Here is a 26888-nt window from a genome sequence, read left to right on the forward strand (position 1 = left end):
GTAGGAAGAAGGGGGCAGGACACGTCCCAGTCTTGCGCCAACAAAAACCTTTGGCAATTGGGACGACAGGCTTTCCTCGAAGAATTTGACTGAGTAAGACGTGATGTACAAATCGTTTGAAAGTAACCAACTAATAAAAACGCGACGATTAACACTTCGTTCATGTTTGTGCGATGGAGTCGTGAAGGACAAGTGACCGACGGCTTTTACAGAAGACTGAAGTTTGCTTTTCAGCCTCAAAGGCGTCTTTACATAAATATCCTTTTCAAATAACATTTTAAAGGAATGGAAACTGCCATACCGTCCCGATATGTACAGTGAAGCAAAGTTGTTGTCGACGTTGAAGTACTCACGGTGAGTTAACGACAGTTTTCCGTACTTTTTACAATTTAAAGCAAGGTTTGATAACACTGTATTCACGTCTGACTCCTTGAATGTATTATATGCCATCATATATTCATTTAAAGTTTGCTGTCCAGAAAATTACTAATTCTCCCAGCTCCTAAATCAGTTTCCCTTTAATGACAGGGATGTTCGGATGAAGTATATTATACATTATGCGCAAAGGACCATTATGTGTTTGTTATTGTTTAAAAAATATCAGTTGTTTACCACCCTTGATCGGTACTGAAAATGAAATGGATGAATTCTTTCCTAACGTGACGTGACGATGACTGCTTTGGTTCCCAGCCCAGTAAGAGTTTGGAAGAAACAGTGAGAGTAGTTAAGTATAATCCCAACAAGATTTAACTAGAGCCCTGTCAAGAGAACTAATGATCTATCTACTTGGAACAGTTACACAATTTCAGACTTTGTTCAGAAGAACAACGCAATTCTTAACCATCATCACTGCAGTCCTATTGGTCACATCCTTTAAAATTTCATGTGGTGTACCGTTACTGCCGCAGGTACTTCTTAACTTAAGTGGAATTTATTACAGCTTGATTTTGCGTGTGTGCTTGTATGCGTGTGCTTGCGTGTGTGTGTACGCGTGCGCGTGCACGAGCTGGGTTGTTTGTGTTGATCCAGAGCTCTGGGCCTCTGTGTTTGAGGAGGGGTCTCCGGCCTTGCTGGGTTGACCTCAGCGTTGCCATGGAGATGGCAAGAGTCACTTCCTGAATTCTCAGCCCATCCCAGAGTGTATTATTTGCCAGGGAGAATGAAAAAGGGTGCAGAGGTGAATTCTATTTCGGTTGCATTATTCACAGCCAAAAAATGTAACGAATATGCATTGCCAAATAGTGTACAATGGAGGCAAGTTGAGAGATACAGTACAAAAGAAAACTTTGAATGAAGAAAGCCATCTACACATTTTAATGACTGTTTAACACATTCACTGCCCCTGACGGCTTTAGAAGTCAAATATCCATGTTAACTGGGAAGGCTGGTAGTGAATGAGTTAATCACTGTTTATGTACTAGACACCAGCCTCGTGTTTGATACATGATGTCAGAAAATAAGATAGTCGCACTCAGTATATCGGCAGTGCATGCATACATGTTTGTAAATTTTACTTTAAACACTGGTAAAAATGTCTTGAAATAGTTAAAACGTAAAAACTTTATGTCCATGTTGCACAACCAGCACTCTGCAGTGATGCTTTCAGGTACTGTAAGTTGGACGTCATTTGGAGCTCAATAAGGAGATCTCACAATTAAAACAAAGGCTATGCTGTCTGTTATAATTGTGCATGTGGACATTAGCACAGACAGGGGCAGTCTAACTTTTAAATAAAATAGACAACTGTGTCACTTTATGGTCTGTCATGTTTCTGAATTTCTGTTCTGTGTTAAGTTTTGATAGCAATCCAAGCAAATCATCTTTGAGTACTGGTTTTGCTTTTAATGCACAGGCATGTTTCAGAGCGACCCCCTTGAAAAAGGAAAAAACAAAGTTGAAATATTTGAATGCATTACATAAATAAAAAATGCTGGCTACTATTTTGACCTCAGTTTATTATATTAAATCTTCAGGGAGACCTAGGAAGCTTTTTCTGCAAGCGACCCAAAGGGTGTCAAGGAACATTAACTTGCTTTGTACCCGGTAATCCTTTAGGAGTCAACAGTGTTAATAATCAAAGTTCTGGTTACACGGCCCACCAGCTCTGTTAGTATTCAGGACACTGTTCGGAATATCCGGTGGCCTGTTAAATTGCTGACAAGGACTGATGTACAAGGTCAACTTGTCAGGGATAGAAAGCTGAGAGAAGGAGGCTTCTTACTGATAAAGAATGGAAACCTTTAAGACATAAAGGTCAAGGCTGTTTGCTGGATTTTTTTTATGTTGTAGATTTGGAGCACAGCTGTTATTACATCAAGGTTACTTTGGGAAGTGTCCTTATTTGTGGTAACATATTGACAATATATCAACCCAAACCGCATTGAGTAAGTAGGAAAATAATTCATTTAGAAAATATTGTCATTTATTTATTATTATTATTTTTTTTTTAAGTTTTTCACTTTATAAAGATAAGTATAAGTGTATGGGGAGTCATAATGCTCTTACATACCCACAGGCTTAATTGTGGAAAGTCATGCTGTTAACATCAAGGCCATTCCAGGAAGCCTGTAAATTTAAAACCCACAAAGCTGACCTATAACCCGTAGAATGGAGGTTCTGCATGACTCTACAAGAATCCAAGTACCCAAAGTTACCGATTACATTTTAGTTAAAAAGAAAAGTAGCAGGGTTCCTGACATAGGTAACAGTGTGTCGATGTTAGATTTTGTTGTCGTAGAATGCCTTATGAAAAGTAGTGTCCAATAATTAGTAGGTAATCTACATATTGTAAGGGGATACATCCAAAAGATGTAATTTTAATGTTGTGAAAATAATAAACCCTTTGAAACCATTTGAAATGATTCCCAAATCCTACTTTCTATGCAGCCTGTCCTCCATGTGTGTGGAGTGGAGTGGAACAGGAGGACCTTCTATTTTTATTTAAAAAAAATGTTTAGTGTTGCATTATCTATCGTCATTAGTAAAAATTGTTTGCTAAAGTTTTTTACAGGTTGGGATTGTTTAATGTTAACAGGATCTCCAAGTACTTAAGTTAGTTAACCACCTTAGTGACTGTGGGACTGCCGTTAATATGAATGTCAATTACAAATCAGGCAACATAAATCATTATATTACCGTCTTTCAGGTGACTGACTGGAAGAAAAGCTTTCATACTGCAAAGGTTCTTTTTGGCACATAACACAGCAAGAGGTCATGTGATATACTGCCCCTTTAATGGCGTTCGACGAGCATGCTGACCCACTCATTGTGTCGATGTCGCGTTCATGTAAGACAGGTGGATCAAAGAACAAACATATCTCTGCAAGCTTTTTTCTGTGGTAATTTTCAACAATAGCATAGCAACAGTGAATTCACCCAGTCTTGGGGGCATAAATACTGAACCCTTGCTGGAAGAAGACTGGTCTCTTTTACAGAAATCCAGGTACAGTGGGTCCACCATCATTCAGTTCCCCTTGTTTGAACAGTTTCTTTACATCTTTGTCCTGTTCAGACTGAACTGAGGTGTAACAGCTGTATGTAAAAGAAACTATTGTTATGTCTTATTTGACCTTCAAAGGTTTGTGTGTCTGACAGATAAGTGGTTGGATAAACGTGTCTGTTAATGGCCATGTCTCTGGATAGGGGATAGTGTTTGAATGGTGCTGTCTGATTTATTTTTTTTAAGACGACATAACTGAAATTATGTGAAATGCTAAAATGCCACCTTAGGCTGTGTTCATGCTGCAGATCAATTTTCTTCGCCCATATGTGACAAGTATCCGATTTTTTTTTTCATGTTAGTGTGAACATTACAATTCCAATTTATTTCAAATCAGACCCACGCCTCTTTCGTACGTGGATGTAAACCGGATATGTATCCAGTGCAACTGCAGTCTGGATGCTCGGGTCGCGCTCATCCAGCCTATACATTATCAAAAGGCGACAAATTGTTTCACAAAACAGACAGGTGTGAAAAGCAATGCAGGACGAAGGAGCAGAAAACAATCAGTGGTGAAAAGAAGATGCCTAATATGGAGGACTGGTCAGTTCAAGCACCAAATGCTTGAAATTGACACTGAGACCTTCAAGAGGCGCCATATTTACTTCTGTAAACGCTAGGGGTGGAACACTTCACAAGATCCACGGTTCGGTTTGTATCCCGGTTTTGTGGTGACGGTTTTCGGTTTGGTTCGGTACACGTTGACTCTTATGAAAATCAGTTGTCTTCTATCTTTTGTTACTTGTATTACAATTTAAATATTTTTTTTCAATTACAAATATATATTTGTTTGTCTAGCTATGCCAGCGGTATTTAGTGACAGGCAGCACAATTAAATGCTCTTTCGTTGGATGGCAAAAGGTACAATTAACCAGTGTATACACTTGTTGCAATTCGTACAACAGAAGTCATGGCTCCCTGCAAATATACCATCTTTGTGTTCAAGTAAACAATGCCAGATTTTACACTAAGTACATTTGTGACTAAAATAAAAGATTTCAGTATTTCATACTTTCCATGATATTTATGTTTGGTTGTTTACTGTAAGGTTTTTCTAATGTAAAATTGCTGCCCCTTGGTTCAACGAACGTTGGAAAACACTGCGCTAATCATTCCTCTCCTAAATAAGTCTTATATGATGCACATAGACTCACGTTTGTACTAATAGACACTGCAGAAATATTAGGCATGTTCTGTATTTTGACCACATCATTACATTTCGGCATTTTTCCTCGCTCCCAGCTGGATAAACCTGAATGCTTAATGGATTTAAGCATACCGGGTGCTGTGTATGATGAGTAATGTGTGGATGTCTTCGAAGGAGATCAACACCCTATATATCAGTGGGTCCCAAACTTTCTCTGCTGGGCCCCCGTTTGATTCATAAGAAGTTTTTGTCCCCCGCCCAAAAAAAAAGGAAAAAGAAGAAAAAACAGATCATACATACACACTTTGTTTTGAGTTCATTGCAGTTTATTTCACACATGAGCGCGAATGGTTGTTTGTTTGTATGTGCCCTGCTATTGGCTGGAAACCAGTTCAGGGTGTACCCCGCCTCCTGCCCGATGATAGCTGGGATAGGCTCCAGCACGCCCACGTCCCTAGTGAGGAGCAGCGGCTCAGAAAATGGATGGATGGATGGATAGTTAATAACTACCTCAATGGGGTTTTTTCGGAAAAAATTAATGTGAACTGCCATAAACAGCAGGTTGTAATGCAGTAAGTGTAACTAGGTTTCAAGCATCTCAACTGTGTAATTAGGTTCATTGTAACAGGTTTAAATTTTTTAAATATTCCACATTGCTATTAATGCAATTTTTTTCATTCATTCATTCATCCCGCGCCCTCCACACCCCCCACGCCACACCACCTGCAATTGCTCTGTGCCCCCCACTTTGGGATCCACTCCCCTATATAAGGTTGTGTGTAATTATTAGGCAGCTTCTTTTCTTCAGACAAAATGGGCCAAAAAAGAGGTTTGACTGACTGAAAAGTCAAAAAATATCAAAAGTCTTTCAGAGGGATGAAGCACTCCTGAAATATCTAAGATTTTTGGGCATGATCACAGAACCTTCAAACGTTTTGTTGCGAGTATCGCAAGAAACGTGTTAAGAGAAAATAATGCAAATTAACTCCCAAGGATTTGAGAAGAATCAAGCGTGAAGCTCCTAGGAACCCATTATCTTCAAGTGCTGTCATATTTCAGAACTGCAACCTACATGTAATACCTCAACGCACAAGGTGCGCAAGTGTTCACAGAGACATGGCCAAGGTAACAAAAGCTGAAGAAAGACCACCACTGAACAAGACACATAAGATGAAGCATCTAGACTGGGCCAAGAAATATCTGAAGACAGATTTCTCAAAGATTTGATGGACTGATGAAATGAGAGTGACTCTTGACGGACCAGATGGATGGATGGATTACTAACGGGCGCAGAGCTCCACTTCAACCCAAACGCCAGCAAAGTGGAGGTGGGATATTGGTATGGGCTGGTATAATTAAAGATGAGCTGGTTGGACCTTTTCGGGTTGAAGATGGACTCAACATGAACTCACAAACATTCTGTGAGTTTTTAGAAGACACTTTCTTCAGGCAACCAGTTCAGGGTGTACTCCGCCTCCTGCCCGATGACAGCTGGGATAGGCTCCAGCACGCCTGTGACCCTAGTGAGGAGAAGTGGCTCAGAAAATGGATGGATGGACTTTCTTCAGGCAGTGATACAGGAAGAAGACTGTATCTTTCAAAAAGACGATTTTTATGTGAGACAATGCTCCATCACATGCATCCAAGTACTCCTTCCTCTACGTGGCTGGCCAGTACAGGCTTGAAAGATGAAAAACTGATAACATGACCCCCTTCCTCACCTGACCTGAACCCAACTGAGAACTTGGTGGAAGTCCTTCAAGGGTAAATATACAGTGAAGGAAAACAGTACACCTCTCGGAACAATGTCTGGGAGGCTTAGGTTTCTGCTGCACAAAAACTTGATCAACGACAAATCAAGAAACTGACAGAAACCATGGATGAAGGCTTATCACCGTTATTAAAAAGAAGGGTGGCTAAATTGGTTACTTTTATATATGTATATATAGTTTCTATCAATTTCTATTGGAAAATGTTGAGTTTGTTATAATTCTCACATAAACAAAGGAATATAAAAAAGTGAGATCATTTAGTTGCATAATAATTCTGCACACCAATAGTTCCGAATAAATGTCCCCATATTGATATTCTCCTGAGAAAGCCTCAACCTGACTTTTATTTTCTTAAACATTCTTATATGAGGTTGATTAACATTTTGGTTTGACCTAAAGCACTGTGGTTATTGATTACAAAAAAATAATCCTCAAAAAATGACACTTGCCTAATAATTATGCACACAATGTATTTGTTCTTAACATTTGTATTTGTGTGTTGAACATCAGAAGTAGCCTGTAAACCTACTGTTAATCCAACCTGAAGAGATGTTAGTTTCATTTTATTCAAAGTGGTAAAGTATTTGCCATTAATGCTTGTTTATCATATATCCATAATTAATTTACCTAATTCCTTTACAAGAAACAAAAGGAATTTAGGAAATTTCATTTGCACTGTGTAGTGTCCTGCTATTTATTTCACAGTCACGTTAATTTTATGGCTAATGAATGACTGAATTGATCTCAATGGTTTCAGTTCATATCGTTTTAAATGAGCCAATATCATCCTTGATTCGAATCGGCAAGCACAAATCATGATACGAATCGTATCGTTGTTAAAACGAATTGATACACCCCTAATATTTTCTGTACCGCTCATCCACACTACGGTTGCAGGCCAATCCCAGCTATCTTCGGTTTTGGAGTGGCCTAGTTAAAGTCCGGACTTGAATCCGATTGAAATGATGTGGCATGACCTTAAAAAGGCCGTTCATGGTCGAAAACCCTCCAGTTATTCTGAATTAAAACAATTGTGCAAGAAAGAGTGGGCCAAAATATATCAGCAGAGATGTGAAAAACGCTTGATTCCAGCTGTTGCTACTGAGGATGGCCCAACCAGTTATTAGGTTTAAGGGCCAATTTTTTTTTTTACACAGGGCCAGGAAGCTTTGAACTATTTTTTCCCCCCTTAATAAATAAAATCACCATTTAAAAACAATTTATGTTTAGCTGGGTTATCTTTGTCTGATATGTCTGGCATGGCATTTGCTTGATGATCTTAAATATTAAAGTGTGAAAAATTACGCAAAACAAAATAGGGAGGCCAATACGTTTTCATGGTACTGTATACTATACAGACATTCATTAATTCATTCATCTTCCGTACCGCTTATCCTCACTTGGGTCGCGGGCATGCTGGAGCCTATCCCAGCTATCTTCGGGCGAGATGCGGGGTACACCCTGAACTGCAGGGCACATATAAACAAACAGCCATTCACACCTACGGGCAATTTAGAGTTGTCAGTCAACCTACCACGCATGTTTTTGGAATGTGGGAGGAAAATAGGAGTACCCAAAGAAAACCCACGCGGGCACGGGGAGAACTTGCAAACTCCACACAGGCGGGGCCGGGATTTGAACCCCGGTCCTCTGAACTGTGAGGCAGATGTGCTAACCAACCTACTGTTTTATTATTATAATAAATAATTATTATTATTTGCTTTTGAGAGGCTGAAATTCCGAGGAATTTTAAGTTAAGCAAGGTCCCTAAGCGACAAATAAAATATCAAAAATCGCTATCGATTAATTTGATAATTGATTAGTTGTCAATTAAACGATTAATCGTTGTGCCTTTAAAAGTTTTCCGATGATAAAACTACCCCTATTCACAAAATCTAAAAAAAAAAAAAACATTTATTAGGCTTGCAATGGCAATTTTTGTAAAGGAACATGACAAACATGCAGACGAACTGCTTGTCCTCCTGGGGGAAAATGCCTTTTGAATACCCATAATCTATGTATATGTAAAATGTGAACGATAATGACTGCTAGATTCAGTAGTGCTGCAGTAAATGTACTGTAAACCTTTTTCAGCAAAAGTGTCACAGGTTACTCCACAGCATTATCTTGCAGGTTTTGCTTACTCATGTAAGCCAACAATAGTCATCCCTTACATTTTCACCAATAACTGTTTTCAACTTTTACATGAAAACTCAATTTTAGGCTCTCATATCGCTATTGTCATGTTCAACATGTAAGGACTTGGGCTTTAGAGTCAGAGGGCATGAATTTGATTCTCGCCGCAGACAAAAAAAATTAGTTGTTGGAGGGATGCTATTCTTCTTGCTGACTCCTGTTGAGGTGCTTTTGAGCAAGGCACTGACCCCAATTCCCCAGCACAAGTAGTGTAGCCATGTGAGCAGATATTCTCTAAAGCTGGAGAACTTGCGTGAAGAAAAATGTAATCGCCTGAATGCCAAGACATTAGAAAAACTTGTCTTAAGATGTGATTTATTGTTCTCAAATTTGTAGTGGAGCTGTGTAAAGATTCAGGCTCATGTCCCGATTGCATTTTCCAGCTGAGAAATCACATTTATAATTATCTGCAGGCTTCTGTTGCACAATCCTGTTAGGTATGTCATCTCAATACTATAGTATGAATATATTCTAATTTATTGAAATGTACCTGTAGATATTAATACTTTCTACCTCAAAGACTGTCTGCACCCAGGTTGGCATAGCAAATGTGAATCAGTTCTCAATTGCCTCACATGGATAAAGGATTACCTTTTAAAGATATCAAAAATATTTGAAATTTAGATTCAGATATAAAATAAGACATTGAAAGGTTGAAATACCGTATTTTTTTTAAATATTTTTTTTAGCTACAGTAGGTGTCAGTAATGAGCAACATCAGCCTCATTTGTTTAAGATACCCTGAACTAATTCGTGTGACGGAAACACAAACTACATGACCCACAGGAACCGTTTTCTACCAGGAACTCCTGCTACCAGGAACTCAAAATTCCTGGGCTGGTTGGTGGAAAAGCCCCTCATGATGTAATAGGATATAGTGTCATGAAAAAGTTTCGGCCCCCTCCTCAAATTCTTATATTTTTTGCATAGTTTCCCCATTTTAATGTTTAAAATCAACAAACAAATGTAAATATCAGAAAAATATTACCCAAGTAAAGTTAAAATGCTGTGATTAAATGATTTTACATGAGGAAAAAAGTTACCTGGCACTGTGTGGAAAATGTAATTTCTGCCCCTTGTCAAATTGTGAATTAATTGTGGCTAATCACAATTTTTGGTTAATTGTCACCACTGATCACACCAAAGCCCGATTACTTCCAGACCTGTTCAATCAAGAAATCAAAAACATATAAAAAAGCTGCAACAAAATGACACGATCCAAAGAAATTCCAGAACAGTTGAGAAAAGAAAATTCACATCTATCAGTCTGGAACGGGCTACAAGAGCCATTTCTAAAGCTTTAGGATTCCAGCAAACCATAGGGAGAACCATTATCCGCACATAGCGAAAACATGGAACAGTGGTGAACCTTCCCAGGAGTCGCCGGCCTACAAAGATTACCCCAAGAGAAAGCAATGAAAGCTAAGGAACTCAGGAGAACCTCCAAAGAACTGGAGGCTTCCCTTGCCTTAATTAAGGTCAGTGTTCATAACACAACATTAAGGAAGAGACTGGGCAAAAATGGCATCCCTGGCAGAGTTCCAAGGCGAAAACCACTGCTGACCAAAAAATCCAAAACACACCAGTCAATGGCTTAAAAAAACCAAAATGAAGGTTTTGGAGTGGTCTACTCAAAGTCCAGACATGAATCCGATTGAAATGCAGCGGCATGACCTTAAAAAGGCCATTCATGCTTGAAACCCCTCCATTTTAGCTGAATTCAAAGAATTCTGCAAGGAAGAGTGGGCCAAAATATCTCCACAGTGATGTGAAAGACTCATTGCCAGTTATCGTATTACTCGTGCACTCACTGTAGTTGTCTCGCCATGCTGCACTATTTGCATATACTGGCCACTCATGCCAGAGTAGCATCTGCTCCATTTGCACATTGATTGAGGAGTATCTGTGACATTTGCACAACCAACATTGTCCCAGATTATCGCACTACTCGTCACTTTAAACCGCATACAATCCTTGAAGTCTCAGCGCCCTTTGCACAATGGTCATTGCACCGGACTATTGCAATATTAGTCATTCGAACTGCTCTAAGTGCTAGAGGACTCTGCATCTTTTTGCACAATTGTTTTTTGTCAATGTCTTTATGTCTCCAAAGTGTTCTGTAAATTGACTGTCTGTTGTACTAGAGCGGCTCCAACTACCGGAGACAAATTCCTTGTGTGTTTTGGACATACTTGGCAAATAAAGATGATTCTGATTCTGATTTATTTCAATTGTTGCTGCTGAGGATAGCCCAACCAGTTATTAGGTATAGGGGACCATTACTTTTTCACACAGGGCCAGGTAACTTTGAATATTATTTTTTCCGTAATAAATGAAATCACAATTTTAAAAACACATTTTAAGTTATTTTGGGTTATATTTGTCTCATATTTACATTTGTTTGATAAGGTCAAACATTAAAATGGGGAAACTATGCAAAAATATAATAATTCAAGAGGGCGGCCAATACTTTTTCACAGCACTGTAAATAATTCTGCATACTGTTCAATTGTACAACATAATTATTACTCTATAATTGTAATCGTCATTGGCCACCCCACCCCAGAAAATGTGGCCAGCCTGTTGGCTCCCCCCACGTTCGGCGAGGACTCAATGGAGACTGTTCGCTTTTTATTTACAGTATTTATTTTTTACAATACAGTGTACATGACCGCATGCTCGCCGCTGTTTTTGCTTGCCTCATTACAACATCCTGTTTCAGCTGTTTTATTTCGGTGACAGTCTTTCATTCTGAAACCGAAAATGCACTTTTGGGCCATTTTCAGATAAAAACATTTCTTTGACAATTCACTGAACAGTGCAGAAAGTGACGCTACTGGTGTCCTGTGCAACCACCCTGGGTAACATATTTTTAAAACTTTTGAGGAAGTCATAGTAACCACAAAGAACCTACACAAGCACAGAGAGAACATGCAAACTTCACACAGAAGGCCGACACAGATTTTAACCCTTCTTTCATGACAGTTCTTACCCCTGGAGAAGAAACGCAATTGCCTTTACACTCTCACATAAGTGTATCTCTACTGCAGGAATCACTGCAGGTATTTAATGAATATGCATTGTACACAGTTAGCTCAATTTAAGTGCAATAATGTTTGAGCTCCCGCCCATGCTTGCTGGGGTTCTCTCATGGTACTAGGGCTTCCTCTCACATTGTAAAAACATACCCATATGTTAGATCCAGTGAAGACTAAAGACTATTTGGGCGAGCGAATGGCACGTGCAAGACAGAAACAGCATTTACACCTATGGTGTGTTTTGTAACGGTTACGCAAAGCCCCTTGTGTTTACCAAGTTATCAATCGTTTTAAGAAGGTTATCACAGTATTGAGCAACATCAATATTGCAATGCCTACAACAATTCTAAGGCACAATAGTAACAATGTACACGCCTGAATTGCATGAAAGGAAAACTTTGAAGTGCCAGTTTATACAGACACCTGCCCTTTTTTGACTCATGCTTTCCTCCTCGTTAGGGCTTCTGTCATATACTACCACATCATCTCTCTCTTGCTCTCTCGCTCTCTGTCTTTCTCTCTTCATTCTGTGTTAGTTGGTTGCCAAGAATCTGAGGAATGCAGGAATCCAATGTTCTGATAAAGTTAGCTTTGTTCCCCAAGAGACCTTGTGTGTGCGTGCGTGCAAGAGAGAGAGAGAGAGAGCGAAGAATACATTTTATCCTGAAGTGTTATGTTTTTTAGTCTTGTGCATGTGAACTCAAACTAACTGCCTACTGTGAACACATACATACAGAGTACATGCTGTTCTCTTCATGCAATTAGCCTTAAAAACCATGTACTGTTGAATCAGTACTATAGCATTCCTGAGGCATTATGTTTGCACTGTTATTGTCAAGGACCCGTTTTTTTGGACTTTTCACAGAGGCCTGCATGGAGTTAAGAGCATTCAGACAATCAGGGACAAAAAGTTGAGTGCTCCTGAGTTTCCAAAGGGAGGGGCAGGACAGCCTCTGTCTAAAAACTTGCTAAGTCTTTCTACCTCATTAAAAGGCTTCTCCTGATAGTTGTTGTTCATTTAGTGTGATAAATACTAATCAATGGCGACTGGTCAATAGGGGGCGCTAGGGCGCCGCCCACCCACTACTGACTCACATTGAAAAGGACAAGTGAAAGAAAGGAAAGAGAAAATAAAGATAGCCTTATAACTAATTATTATCATATAAATGAATAATAAACTATATGTATATCTAGATTTAGATGAGTAGGATAATCACTGGGGAACAATGAAATTTTTTTTTTGTTGAATTAGATTTTTATGCTGTTAAAACTAAAATTGGTATGCTGATTCCAAGATTGCAGTCAAGTTTTTTTCTCCACAGCTTACCCTCAGATAAGCAAAATTCCACTGATTTGCCAGCTGATTACGCTGGGACTCTTCTACAGCTACGTGGGAACTTGTTTGTGCAGTCACAATTGCTACAGTGCGGTTTGAGGTGTGTGCAGCTCCCAATAGGTCAGTACTATCAATATCTGCAAACAGAAAGCTAGCATAGTAGGAATTAAGAGGATTTGTGCTGGCTTTTCTCTTAACCTTGTAACCATGGGCAAGTTCCATTTCGTTTAGTACCGTTTTTTTACTTTTCAAATGTTGTAACTACTATTATAACTACTATTACTTCCCGTTTGGGCACACAGCCTCAGTGCTCAGTCGTTTACCTTGAACGTTTTGTTAAATTGTCACACGTGGAGTGTGGTCATGTTCAATCTAAAAGATATTGCAGAGGTAGGGCGTCAAATTCCAGCTCTCGCAGCCATTAATGTTAAATGAGTTAACATTAAACCCTCCCACTGTACTGTGAATGGAAGCCGAATCAGCCACATAATTTCTGGGTCCTATTCTCGCACCAGTAGGCAGACTGGCTCATTGAAAATGGTCTGACTCAAACAGTGACATAAATAAGCTACTTATTGGTGAATACATTGATGGGAGGATTTCAAAGCAATTTTTAAGGAAAGCTTCTTTAAATCGTTTCCCACGCTATGTGAACGCAGCCCTCACGCAGTTCATTTTGGGCCAGACATTGAATAAACATACCGTATTTTCATGACCATAAGGCGCACTTAAAATCTTAAATTTTCTCCAAAATGGACAGGGCGCCTTGTAATGTGGCCCGCCTTATGTGTGCGCCGAGTTCCAAAATCTGTAAATGTTGTTGTGTGACTTTGATGAGCGCTCCACTTGACTGACGAGGAGCATTTCCTGCCGACACGCTGCTTATATAGAGGAAAGGCGGACGTGACTGAGGACAGCATGCGGACGTTAAAGGGGGAAGGGCGCGTGAAAGAGGACGTTAAAGGCACGCCCCCAGTAGGTATATAGTGCCAGTATGTGCATTGTGCAAAACAACATCAGTTTGGCTAAGGATCCCCGAAAATGGCACCTACGAAGAGTCACGCTTACGAAGCACAGTTTAAACTGCAAGCTGTCAGTTACGCGGAGGAACATGGGAATCGAGCAGCCGCGAGAGAATTCATGATCAACCAATCCATGGCTCGCAAGCGGAGGAAGCAAGAAAACGCCAGCATCATTGCTGAACAGCCCCCCAGCAACAAGACTGACTCCGACAATGACGAGAGAGAACCCAGCATTTTTGATGAAGAACTTGCCCCGCTGTTCATTTCAGATACAGAAGATGAGGACTTTGATAGATTTGTGGATGAGGATTGATCAAAAAATAACGTGAGCACATTGTTAAATACTTCAATAAAGTACAACCGAACTCACTGTTAACGTTTTTAAATACTTCAATGAAGTACAACCGAACTCAGTTTTGGTCTCGCTGCCTTGCATGCTAGCGTATGTTTTAAGCTAGCGTATGTTTTACCATGCCTGCGCCCAGTAATACGGCGCGCCTTATGTATGTGTTAAATACAGAAATAGACCCCGTAACTGAGACTGCACCTTTTAATACGGTGCGCCTTATGGTCGCGGAAATACGGTAATTTATTTTCTAACCAAAATACATACAGGCCATGGTGAAGCATATTAGGGGGACTGAAACGTGTTTTTGTTTCTTTCTGTTAAACGATCAATAAGTAGTTCATGTTTGAATTTATGGAAACAAAAAGTTCAGTAGAAAGTATGCCTATTAAGACTGGGATCATTTGCAATCTGTTGTTTTGGCCGTTGTCTTATCTTTATGACAGAACTTCATTTTCACAAGGAGATACATCCCTTGTGTGTTTGTCAAACACATGTCAAATAAAGATGATTCTGATTTTCTTCTGTGACAGAAACCAAATTTGTACGTGTGTCGAAATGTGCCAGGGTTAGTCACTATTCTATGTGTTACAATCATGGTATATTGTTTTATGTTGTATTGCTCATGACTGTTCTTTCTTGGGAGATTGTTCCCCTTTGGTGGTGTGAATGTGGGTGCAGGGATATGTGTGCCTTGATTGTGAACAGGTGGGACCAGCTGATTGACTGGTAACTTGATTGCCAACAGGTCATTGGCCAGAGGTTTTGTAACTGTCGGTTTCATTGTCTATTAGTAGGAGGGAGAAGGCATTTTTGTTAATCCCATTTTCTCCTGTTGGGTTAGGAGTGAGGGAAGAGTGTGTCTTTCATTTTTCATCTTTGTTTTGAGAACCGACAGATTGGGTTGTTTAGTTCTATTTTGTGTGTTGCGTTGGCATATTTCTCCCTCTGAAGTTTTAATAAACATTGTAAACCGTGTGACTTGATGGCCCTGGCCTTACTTGGGAGTGTTAAGACGGGAAGAATCAGATCAGGTTAGGTTCTGGCTTTCCCCTAGACCCAGAACGTAACGTATCCTAACACAAAAGCAAAGTTATAATTACTGTAAATATGTGTAGGCCATGAATATAAAACAAATCGAAAAGAGTAAGCGGTAAACAGGAAACTGAGCAGGCCTTCTTGTGCTCTGTGATGATATACAGTCCCGTGAAAAGTATTGGCCCCCTTCTCAAACATTTACACTTAAATATCAAACAAATGTAACCCAAGTGAAATTAAAATGCTGATTTAAAATTATTTCATTCAAAAACAAACAAAAAAAAGTATTGATCCTGTGAAAAAGTAATTTCCCGCCTTGTTAATCACGGTAATCACGTTTTCAAATTTTTTATTTTCACTGATCACACCCAGGCCTGATTACCTCCAGACCTGTTCAATCAAGAAATTACTTAAACCGAATCTCTCCTGACAAAATCAAGTCGGACAGAAGACAACAAAATGACTGCTCCAAAGAAATTCCAGAACAGTCGAGAAATAAAGTAAGTGACATCTGGAAAGGGTTACAAAACCCATATCTGAAGTTTTAGGATTCCAGCAAACCATAGGAAGAGCCATTATCCTCACATGGAGAAAACCTGGAACAGTGGTGAACCTTTCCAGGGATGTCTGGCCTACAAAGATTACCCTGAGAGAACAGCAATGACTCATCCAGGTTGCTACAAAAGAACTTAGGACAACTACTAAAGAACTGTAGGCCTCCTTTGCTTCAGTTATGGTCAGTGTTCATGATAACAATAAGAAGGAGACTGGGCAAAAATGGCATCCATGACAGTGTTCCAAGGCGAAAACCACTGCTGACCAAAAAGAACAAAAAGGCTTGTCTTACTTTTGCAAAAAAACATCTGAATGATTCCCAAGACTTTGAGGAGAATATTATATGGACTGACGAGAGGAAAGTTGAGCTTTTTGGAATGTTTTTGTCTCTTTACATCTGGTGTAAATGTAGCACAGCATTTCAGAAAAAGAACATCAGACCAACAGTCAAACATGGTGGTGGTAGTATAATGGTCTTGGGCTGCTTTTCTCCTTCAAGACCTGGACAACTTGACTGTGAATGATGGAACCATAAATTCCGCTCTTTAACAGAAAATCTTGAAGAAGAATGTTCAGCCATCAGTTTGTGACCTCAAGCTAAAGCGCTTTTGGGTTCTGCAGCAGGATAACGATCCAAAACACACCAGCAAGTCAAGTTCTCAATGGCTTAAAAAAACAAAATGAAGGTTTTGAAGTGGCCTAGTCAAAGTCTCGACTTGAATCCGATTGAAATGCAGTGGCATTACCTTAAAATGGCCGTTCATGCTCGAAAACCCTCCATTTTTGCTGAATTCAAACAATTCTGCAAGGAAAAGGGGGCCAAAATATCTCCACAGAGATGTGAAAGACTCATTGCCAGTAATCGAAAACGCTTGATTTCAATTGTTGCGGCTGAGAATGGCCCAACCAGTTAGTTTTTACTCACAGGGCCAGGTAACTTTAAATATTTTTTTCCTTAATAAATGCAATCACAATTTACAAACAGCATTTTAAGTTCACTTGGGTTATATTTGTCTGATATTAACATTTGTTTGATGATCTGAAACACAAAAGTGGGGAAACTGTGTGAAAATATAAGAATTTGAGAAGGGGGCCAATACTTTTTCACGGCACTGTATTCTTACATCACTGCTCAAATTACTTCATTCATGCCATTCATAACTTTGTAACGTTGTGTGTTGGGAACGTGGTAAATCCAGGAACACCTGTATGAAATTAAACGTTATTCTGTAGAATTTCATTGTTGTTTTGTTGTAAGATGCTTACAAGTAAGTAGTGGAATTCCTTTTAATTCAAAAACAGCAATATTGTAATGTATCCAAATTCTTTAAAATGAGAGTGCCATTAACACATATTTTTGCCCCCCCCTTCTCAACTTATTATTTATTTATTTATTTATTTGCATAGTTTCCCCAGTTTGGACAACTTGCTGTGATTGTTGGAACCATGAATTCTGCTCTTTAACAGAAAAATCTTGAAGGAGAATGTTCAGCCATCTGTTTGTGACCTCAAGCTGAAGCGCACTTAGGTTCTGCAGCAGGATAACGATCCAAAACACACCCGAAAGTCAACTTTGAATGGCTTAAAAAGCAAAATGAAGGCTTTGGAGTGGTGAAGTCAAAGTCCAGACTTTAATCTAATTTAAATGTTGTGGTATTACCTTAAAAAGGGTATTCATGCTCAAAACCCTCCATTTTTGCTGAATTGAAATAATTCTGTAAGGAAGAGTGGTTCAAAATATCTCCACAGTGATGTGAAAGACTCATTGACAGTTATCGAGGATGGGCCAACCAGTAATTAGGTTTAAGGGGACATTACTTTTTCACCCAGGGGCAGGTAACTTTGAATAGGTTTTTTTTAACCTTCATATACTGAACAAAAATATAAACGCAACATTTGTTTTTGCTCCCATTTTTCGTGAGTTGGACTCCAAGATCTAAAAGATATTGTTGGCAAATCTGTCTAAATCTGTGGTTAGTGAGCATTTCTCCTTTGTCGAGATGATCCATCGCACCTCACAGGTATGGCATATCAAGATGCTGATTAGACAGCATGATTATTGCACAGGTGTGCCATAGGCTGGCCACAATAAAAGGCCACTCTGAAATGTGCAGTTTTATCACACAGCACCAGGCCACAGATGTTGCAAGTTCTGAGGGAGGCTGCAATTGGAGTGCTGACTGCAGGAATGTCCACTAGAGCTGTTGCCCGTGAATTGGATGTTCATTTCTCTACCATAAGCTGTCTCCAAAGTTGTTTCAGACAATTTGGCAGTACATCCAACCGGCCTCACTACTGAAGACCACGTGTAACCACACCAACCTAGAAGGAGATGTGTTTCACTGTGTGAAGCAAATGGTGGTCACACCAGATACTGACTGGTTTTCTGACCACCCCAGACATCCACAAGAAAGCAAAACTGCACATTTCAGAGTGGTCTTTTATTGTGGCTAGCCTAAGGCACACCTGCACAATAATCATGCTGTCTAATCAGCATCTTGATATGCCACACCTGTGAGGTGGGATGGATTATCTCGACAAAGGAAAAATGCTCAGTAACCACAGATTTAGACAGATTTGCGAATAATATTTGAGGGAAATAGCCTTTTGAGTATGTAGAAAAACTTTTAGATCTTCGAGTCCAGCTCACGAAAAATAGGAGCAAAAACACGAGTGTTGCGTTTATATTTTTGTTCAGTGTAAATGAAATCACAATTGGAAAAAAACATTTCCAGTTCACTTGGGTTATATTTGTCTGGTATTAACATTTGATGATCTTAAACAAAGTGGGGAAACCATGCAAAAATATCAGAATTTGAGAAGGGAGCCAATACGTTTTCACGGCCCCGCAACTACCGCATTTTCACGACCACAAGGCGCAGTCTCAGTTACGGGGTCTATTTCTGTATTTAACACATACATAAGGCGCACCGTATTATTGGGTTCAGGCATGGTAAAACATATGCTAGCTTAAAACATAAGGTAGCAGCAAGCATGCTTTCACAATGTTTTTAAAAAGGCAGCGGGAGCAAAACTGAGTTTGGTTGTACTTTATTGAAGTGTTTAACAATGTACTCACGTTATTTTTTTGATCAATCCTCTTCCACAAATCCATCAAAGTCCTCATTTTCTGTATCCGAAATGAACAGCTAGGCAAGTTCTCAATCAAACACGCCAGGTTCGAGTCAGTCTCGTTGCCGTGCGAAAGCTCGAACAAGCATCCAGAATCCATCCACAAATTGTGGCGTAACTCGCCCGGCGCTGCCTCCTTGTCTTAGTAAAGCTGTGTTCGCCATCTGTCATCCATGGCTCCCACGCCGCTCGCAACTTCACTTTGAACGCCCTGTTTACACGGATGTCCAGCGGTTCGTGTCCTCAGCCACGTCCACTTTTCCTCTGTGTAAGCAGCGTGTCGGCAGTAAATGCTAAAAATAAATAAATAAACAAATAAAAACAATAATAAAATTTTAAAAAGTCAAGCGGAGCGCTCATCACACAACAACATTTATAGATGTTGGAACTCAGTGCACACATAAGGTGCGCCGCATTATAAGGCGCCCAGTCCATTTTGGATAAAATTGAAGACTTTTAAGTGCGCCTTATGGTCGTGAAAATACGGTACTACATTTTCCAAGTATTTTTTTCTGAAAGGTGGATGCTGCTTTTGATGCACTAGTGGCTCAAATGGAAAATAAAACTCCTTTATCTGTACCTTTCTCCAGATCCTTACCAAAATGTAATGGGCTCTTCCTTGACCCATGCACCACAGCAATTAAAAGGTTTGGAGAAATCAATAATTTTTTGGTAATCCTGCTAACTATACCATCCCTCTATTCTCTGTACCGCTTATCCTCACTAAGGTTGCGGGTGTGCTGGTGCCTTTTCCAGCTGACCTTGGGTGGGAGGTGGGGTACACCCTGAACTGGTTGCCAGACAATCGCAATAACTGTATACCTTCTACTATTTACTGTTTTACGGCTGTGAAATAGGTTATTAAAGCAACAGACTTCTTTTCTAACACTTTTGAGTACAGTTAAAAGTGTTAGAATGTTCTGTAAAACATTACATGCAGTTATTAAGATTTTGTGATGGTAACATTTTCTGTCTGGGACAATTTGAATGATTTGTTGTGCAATTCTTCTAAATCACAAAAAATTTATTTCTATTATAAAAGTTGCTTTGTTTATATAGACAGACGCAGACAATCCTTAAAGCTTTCATTGTTGCTTATGCGAAAAGGGTGTGAAGGAGTCTGGACAAAGACAGGAACACAATTTGTGTGTGTGTTCATGTGGAGGTCAAAAAGGGTACAATGGGAGTTGTTCACATTCATTTGCGTGTGAAGATGTAATTTGATTTCTTTGTGTGTGTGTGTGTGTGTGCGCGCGCGTTTGTGTGTGCTGACCTGTGGGAGTGTGCATGATGGCTAAACAGAAGTTGAGACGTGTTTACATGGTAAATATGTTTATTTGTGTGGAATGGGAGTTAAGGCTGTGGAATGTCACATACTGACAGGATGCTTACTGAACAACAATGTGAAGGGAAGAGCCATAGTGGATACATTTAACTGTGCTTGTCTTTTGCTGTTTTCTGTGAAAAAAAGTACAACCCCAATTCCAATGAAGTTGGGATGTTGTGTTAAACATAAATAAAAACAGAATACAATGATTTGCAAATCATGTTCAACCTATATTTAATTGAATACACTACAAAGACAAGATATTTAATGTTCAAACTGATAAACTTTGGTTTTTTTTTAGCAAATAATCATTAACTTGGAATTTTATGGCTGCAACACATTCCAAAAAAGCTGGGACAGGGTCATGTTTACCACTGTGTTACATCACCTTTTAACAACATTCAATAAACGTTTGGGAACTGAAGACACTGATTGTTGAAGCTTTGTAGGTGGAATTCTTTCCCATGCTTGCTTGATTCAGTTTTTCAACAGTCTGGGGTCTCCGTTGTCGTATTTTACGCTTCATAATGCGCCACACATTTTCAATGGGAGAAAGGTCTGGACTGCAGGCAGGCCAGTCTAGTACCCGCAGTCTTTTACTACGAAGCCACGCTGTTGTAACACGTGCAGAATGTGGTTTGGCATGGTCTTGCTGAAATATGCACGGGTGTCCATGAAAAAGACGTTGCTTAGATGGCAGCATATGTTTCTCCAAAATCTGTATATACCTTTCAGCATTAATGGTGCCTTCACAGATGTGTAAGTTACCCTTGCCATTGGCACTAACAAAGCCCCAAACCATCACAGATGCTGGCTTTTGAACTTTGCGTCCATAACAGTGCGGATGGGTCTTTTACTCTTTGGCCCGGAAGACACGACGTCCACAATTTCCAAAAACAATTTGAAATGTGGACTCGTCGGACCACAGAACACTTTTCCACTTTGCATCAGTCCATCTTAGATGAGCTCGGGCACAGAGAAACCGGCGGCGTTTCTGGGTGTTGTTGATGAATGGCTTTTGCTTTGCATAGTAGAGTTTCAAGTTGCACTTACGGATGTAGCGCCAAACTGTATTTACTGACATTGGTTTTCTGAAGTGTTCCTGAGCCCATGTGATGATATCCTTTACACTTTGACAATACCACTCCACTAAAGAAGATTAAGTTCCTCCCAAATAATATGTAGGGATTCACTTTAATGCATAACCAGTTCAGTTTTTTTCACTGTGAGGCCATCTGGTGGATCCTGTATGGCACTGCTGCTTTATTTTCGAACCATCAAAGCAAGCAAAAGTGATATCGAACCTAAAAACGATTGTTGTGTCCTACTCATGACCGTAGATCCGTGGGTCTTTGGGGATGGTCTTTCTCCTCACATCTCAGACGGAAAATGAAGCAGGTTTGGTTGAAGAAGATGCACACACAAAAAAACAGCCAGAAAAAGGAAAAGAAGTTCTTCTTCACGCTTTGGTTGGGAAATGTGACTGTCTCTCTTCCTGACATTTTCGTTGACCCGCTGGGACATCAGAGACCTCACGCTTGGCTGGAAGCACTTTTATCAGCAACTACTCTGATCACCTGGCGGTGAACAAGTTGAGGCTGGGAAGCAGAGTCTTCATCCCGGGCTCCGCATTGGCTGAGCTGCGTGTTTGAAAAAGAAAAGGGGAGGGGGAAGGGGTGGCAGCACGGCTGAGGTGTGTCTAGGTAGTCCTCACCATGAGGAACCAAGAGTGAGAAGAACCAAAAAGCCAAGAGTAGGCGGGAGTCAAAGGTTAAATACCTCGGGGGCGTGTCTAAGGGACAGAGAAACTGGAGAAGACCACGCCCATCGACTTGAATTTTAGTCTCCAATTTAGCCATAAAAATGGTGGAAAAATCATAGAAAATGCTCCCAACTTTGTACTCTTACTCATAGATCAAGCACATAGAATGGTTGTTTAAACTTTTTTCTTGGCAGATCAACTGCTTATTGTTCACTCCAACATTTGTACTGTCAAGACGAACAGCTCTCAGAGCCTTGCAGCTGGACCTGTAAAGCTGACACAATGACATAGGCATCAAAGCATACATTTGGAATATTTCTGCAGAGTTCTAAAATATCTTCAGTTATAGAAAGCCCGAATGAGAGTCCACACATTGCAGTAACTCTCAAACGCCAGCAGGTGTCGTCCGCGCTCCAGCAATGTTCCCAGTGGTTGGGAGAGAGTCCAACCTTTTGGGGGCTCTGTCACTTCCAAAGAAGGAAAGGCATCTTTGATGTCTGGAATCCAGATTTCGAGGGGAACTGTTAATTAGTTTAAGGTCCAGCTGACATCCGCCATGCATCCCCCAGGCACAGCGGGGCGGCTTGGGAGAATGCAGTTTATCAAGTTGTTGGGAAGGGGTTTGCAGTGCCAACCGGGCCATAGTCACTACAAAGACAAGACATGGGGTGTGGAAAGGGTGCTATCATTCTTGGTCGTTGGGGTAGTTTGACAAAAGCATGTCACAGACTTGCTATTAAGACACCTGGAAACTGTTTTAAATTGTGAAAAAAAAAAAAAAAAAAAAGCCTAATACACCTGCTTTAATGCGTAGCAATAGTTTGTCAATTGTACTATATATTTTCACATCATGTATGTCATTGCTCGGAATCCCATTATTGTTGTCCGTCGAGTGTATGTGAAGGGTGTTAATCCATAGCTGATATACAATTTGATGTAATGCAGTGGTTTAAGTTCTTTGTTCTCTGCTCATCAAGACAATCAACCAGGAACTCTTGTTTCTTTCAGGCCTCTATCTACTGCGTGAGACTACGGAGCAGCTGCCCAGGCCAGTGGAATCATGGAATACCTGGTCCTCACATTAGTTTTGGTCTCAATTATTGTTTTAATATTGCTAAACTTGTTGTCTAAAGATGCTCATCCAAACTTCACCAGGCTGTTTGGCAGTCAGGGCTACTGTAAACATCCTTGACTGGAAGCTGGTGTTGGGTCTTGGGGCTTTCAGTCGGATGTTTGCAGCAGCCACCTGCTAGTACCATCTGTAGACACTGGACACTTCCGTACCACACTTGATTCTGGGGATAACTGGGCATGTGAAATGCACACCTACTGCTGTTGGCCTTCATGTGACCAAACATGAACAAGGGATTGAACTGATATTGAATGAAACGGACTGTCGGGACTGAACAATGTGTCCAAAAACAGTTTCTATTTGTCATTTAAAATCCCGTTGACAAAGTCTGTTAGTTCCAGAATTGGCCGCTGTTGTTTACTGATGCTGTGGCGCAGTGCAGGCAGCGAATGGGACTGACGTATTTCCGGGTCACGGATATACAGTATTACTAGATCTCATTCCAAAAGACATGCCTCCCTTTCCTGCGTTAAAAAAAAGTGCTTCAATGTAAAGGACAATTGACTGTATCGGACGACACCCAGCCCCTATTAGACCGTTCTATCGAGGTTCCACTGTACTTCTAATTTCTCTTCCAACTGCAAATGAATTTTAGCATGTCAGAGATGTGCTCAGATTCATTTTGCTTGTCATGTCAGAAGTTTCACTTGTTGCTAGGCATAACTTTATGCTTTATAACTTTAACTTTCCTTCTCCTCACTTCCTTGGGGGACAGGAATATTGCCCAACATGGCAGAGAAAGGACAGACTTTTGTCTAAATGAAGCGCCTCAACTCACTTCAACATAGTTCCTTGGCATCAAGAAGCTGCAAGATGGCAGCAAAGCAATACTCTTATTGCTTTGACCTGAGTTTTTAAGTCAATACCACTCCACTAAAGAAGATTAAGTTCCTCCCAAATAATATGTAGGGATTCACTTTAATGCATAACCAGTTGTTTTTTTCACTGTGAGGCCATCTGGTGGATCCTGTATGGCACTGCTGCTTTATTTTCAAACCATCAAAGCAAGCAAAAGTGATATCGGACCTAAAATCGCAGACAAACTGGTGCGCAGAGTGATTACATGCCGTGACAATTGTCTGTTCCCAGTGGGATACAAGAACCCAGCTGAAACAAAAACAGCGGTTAAAGTTTGGGATATTTATTGATTTCTGCACCCATTCGTAACACTGTGTGACACAGCACAGGACCACAGACATGGAAGGAAGTAGGCGTGCCATTATTACAAACAACCTTACCTCCACGTCCATCATACCGTGCTGTGCTTCTTGCAGGATTTGTTTAAACTGTTCTCATCTTTCTTCAATGGTCATAGAACCAAGGAAACAGCTCGTTCAGACTACTGCGCACTATCAGCTAAAACCTTGTTATTTACGTATTGCAGAAAAAAGGGAGTAAATCAGGTAGAACCTCCTGGATGTTTGTTCCCACATTTGTTGATGCAAATTACAAGTTGACTTCTTACTTAAAAGCAATGACCTCTGAGTTGCAGAAAGTGTAAACATCCTACACTCTCGGCGTCCACCCCCTGGTGGCCGGGAGTGGGCCTGTTTGCACTATCTGTCTCAATAATTCAGCTAAATGTTGGTACGGTGACCGGTCACATATTAAACACATGCTGTATGTTAGATGTAACTTCATACTTTGTTTATTCAGTGAATATAATTTTAAGGCTAGGTTGACAAATTGTGCTTTGTTTTACATAAATTGAGTATTGATTAAAACAATTCTGAGATTAATATCAGACTCAATTTGTTTATTAGTCTCCCCCACTATTAAATATATCACAGTTGTCTTTTGTGGGATTTTACATGCATGAAAATACACTTTAGTTGTTGCTTTTTATCACTTCAAATGTGGAAAAAGTACAAACAGTTGTTTATATGATTTGTTGAGTTTTGTATTCAAAATAAAATGGTTTGCAATATTTTTGGAGCATGTATCTATTTTTTTTTTTTCTTCCATTTGACAATTTGGTATTGTGGTAATCGTCATAATTTTGCTCTCGACTGTTTCATCTCGTTACTGTATACTGTAATGGTCTTGAGAATGTTGACATGTTAATTTAATTTTCAGTAAATACATGATGTCAGCACGTCTGCTTCACAGTCAAGAGTTTCTGGGTTCTAGTTTTAGGTCTGGCCTTCCTGTGTGGTTTTTGCATCTTCTCTCCGTACTTGCATGGATTTTGAGAATCACTACCCGAAGTGATTTTAAAGAGTAAAAAAAAAAAAAACTACAAAAGCCGACTGCAGTTGATTGACACAACATTCCAAGGGATAAAGCGTGCGGGATACTCAATATCATCTCGGGCCCAAAACACTGCAATAGCATCGCAAGAACATGAGTAAAGTGCAAAAGCAAATAAAATCACAGCTGTACATTACCAGTTTAGACAAGGTTTCTCATTCGACAGCATGGAAAACGTGTGTGAACTTTTGACTAGTAGTATATATATATAAAACTAATTTAAGATGTACAAAAATAAAAATGGCTAGCAAATACTTAATGTAACTCAACAGAGGTAACTGAAACACTGTGACAAAAATGGTTGAAATATAAAGTTGAATAAAATTTAGTCTTAAAACTATGTAAAAAATGTGCTAAATTTTAAGATTTTTTTATTTTCATCCTTAATGAACAAAAAATGTGAAGTTGAATTATTTTCATCCTTATTGTTAATGAACAACAAAATATGAATTTGAATAATTAGACCTTAACACTGTAACATTAATTGGCTTTTTAATTATTATATTTTTTTAAATAAACTACGTAAACGTTCAACATTTTATGTTACTCTGTTCTTCCTCAATGCTTATTTAAAAAAAATAAAAAAAAAGACTATACGCTCCATTGACGTGTTTGCTCTTGGGGGCCCTCTAGTGGTCCTGGGTCCTGAACACGTCTGCTTATGCCTTGTGCTGCTTCTGGATTTACAGCCACTGTTTCTGAGCTCACGATGGCCGTTTTTAGTGCATCTTTTCGTCTTACGTGGCCAAAACAACAACATTTTAGAACAAGCTTAGACAAAGAGCTGTTTCAGTCCTTTATCAGCTTTGCGAAACTCCTCTGATATCCTTGCAAGTGCTGCGGAATACTTCCCATACAGCACAGGAAACGGGGAGCGGTTCGTCTCTGATTGGCTGCTTTTCCCTGACCAAACAACCTGGGTCATGACTTTCCCTCCGAGCAGGAACTGGCACACATTCACACACTTAGGACTTATATGACATAGCCCAGAAGGTAGAGAGAGAGAGAGAGAGAGAATATTTGCACAAACGGACAAATTATTTGTAAGTTCCTGTCAAATATGTAAATGTATATTATGTACACACATATTGCTTAAAGTAAAAATGAAAGGCAATAAGGTTGTCCATTTAGGGTATGTTTTAGCACATTGGTGTCAAACTCAAGGCCCGGGGGCCAGATATGGCCCACCATATTATTTCATGTGGCCCATGTAAACAAACTACGTGCATCTATTTCATGTTATTCGGGACCAATATTTAAAGTTGTCTTTACTTTTAATAACATTAAGAAATTGCAAACATTTTAAAATGAGAAAATTAGGAGATATGCAGACGTG

The 26888-nt window shown here is 39.8% G+C and overlaps 1 long non-coding RNA gene across 1 annotated transcript; it reads left to right on the plus strand.

The window, feature by feature from the left end:
* On the plus strand, nucleotides 1-25229 carry LOC133485730 (uncharacterized). The gene is made up of 2 exons (XR_009790792.1): nucleotides 1-354; nucleotides 23179-25229. It is a non-coding gene; the product is annotated as an uncharacterized LOC133485730 (long non-coding RNA).
* The last annotated feature ends 1659 nt before the right edge of the window (nucleotides 25230-26888 follow it).

Source organism: Phyllopteryx taeniolatus, chromosome 11 (assembly GCF_024500385.1).
Source record: "Phyllopteryx taeniolatus isolate TA_2022b chromosome 11, UOR_Ptae_1.2, whole genome shotgun sequence".
In the NCBI taxonomy this organism is placed as follows: Eukaryota; Metazoa; Chordata; class Actinopteri; order Syngnathiformes; family Syngnathidae; genus Phyllopteryx; species Phyllopteryx taeniolatus.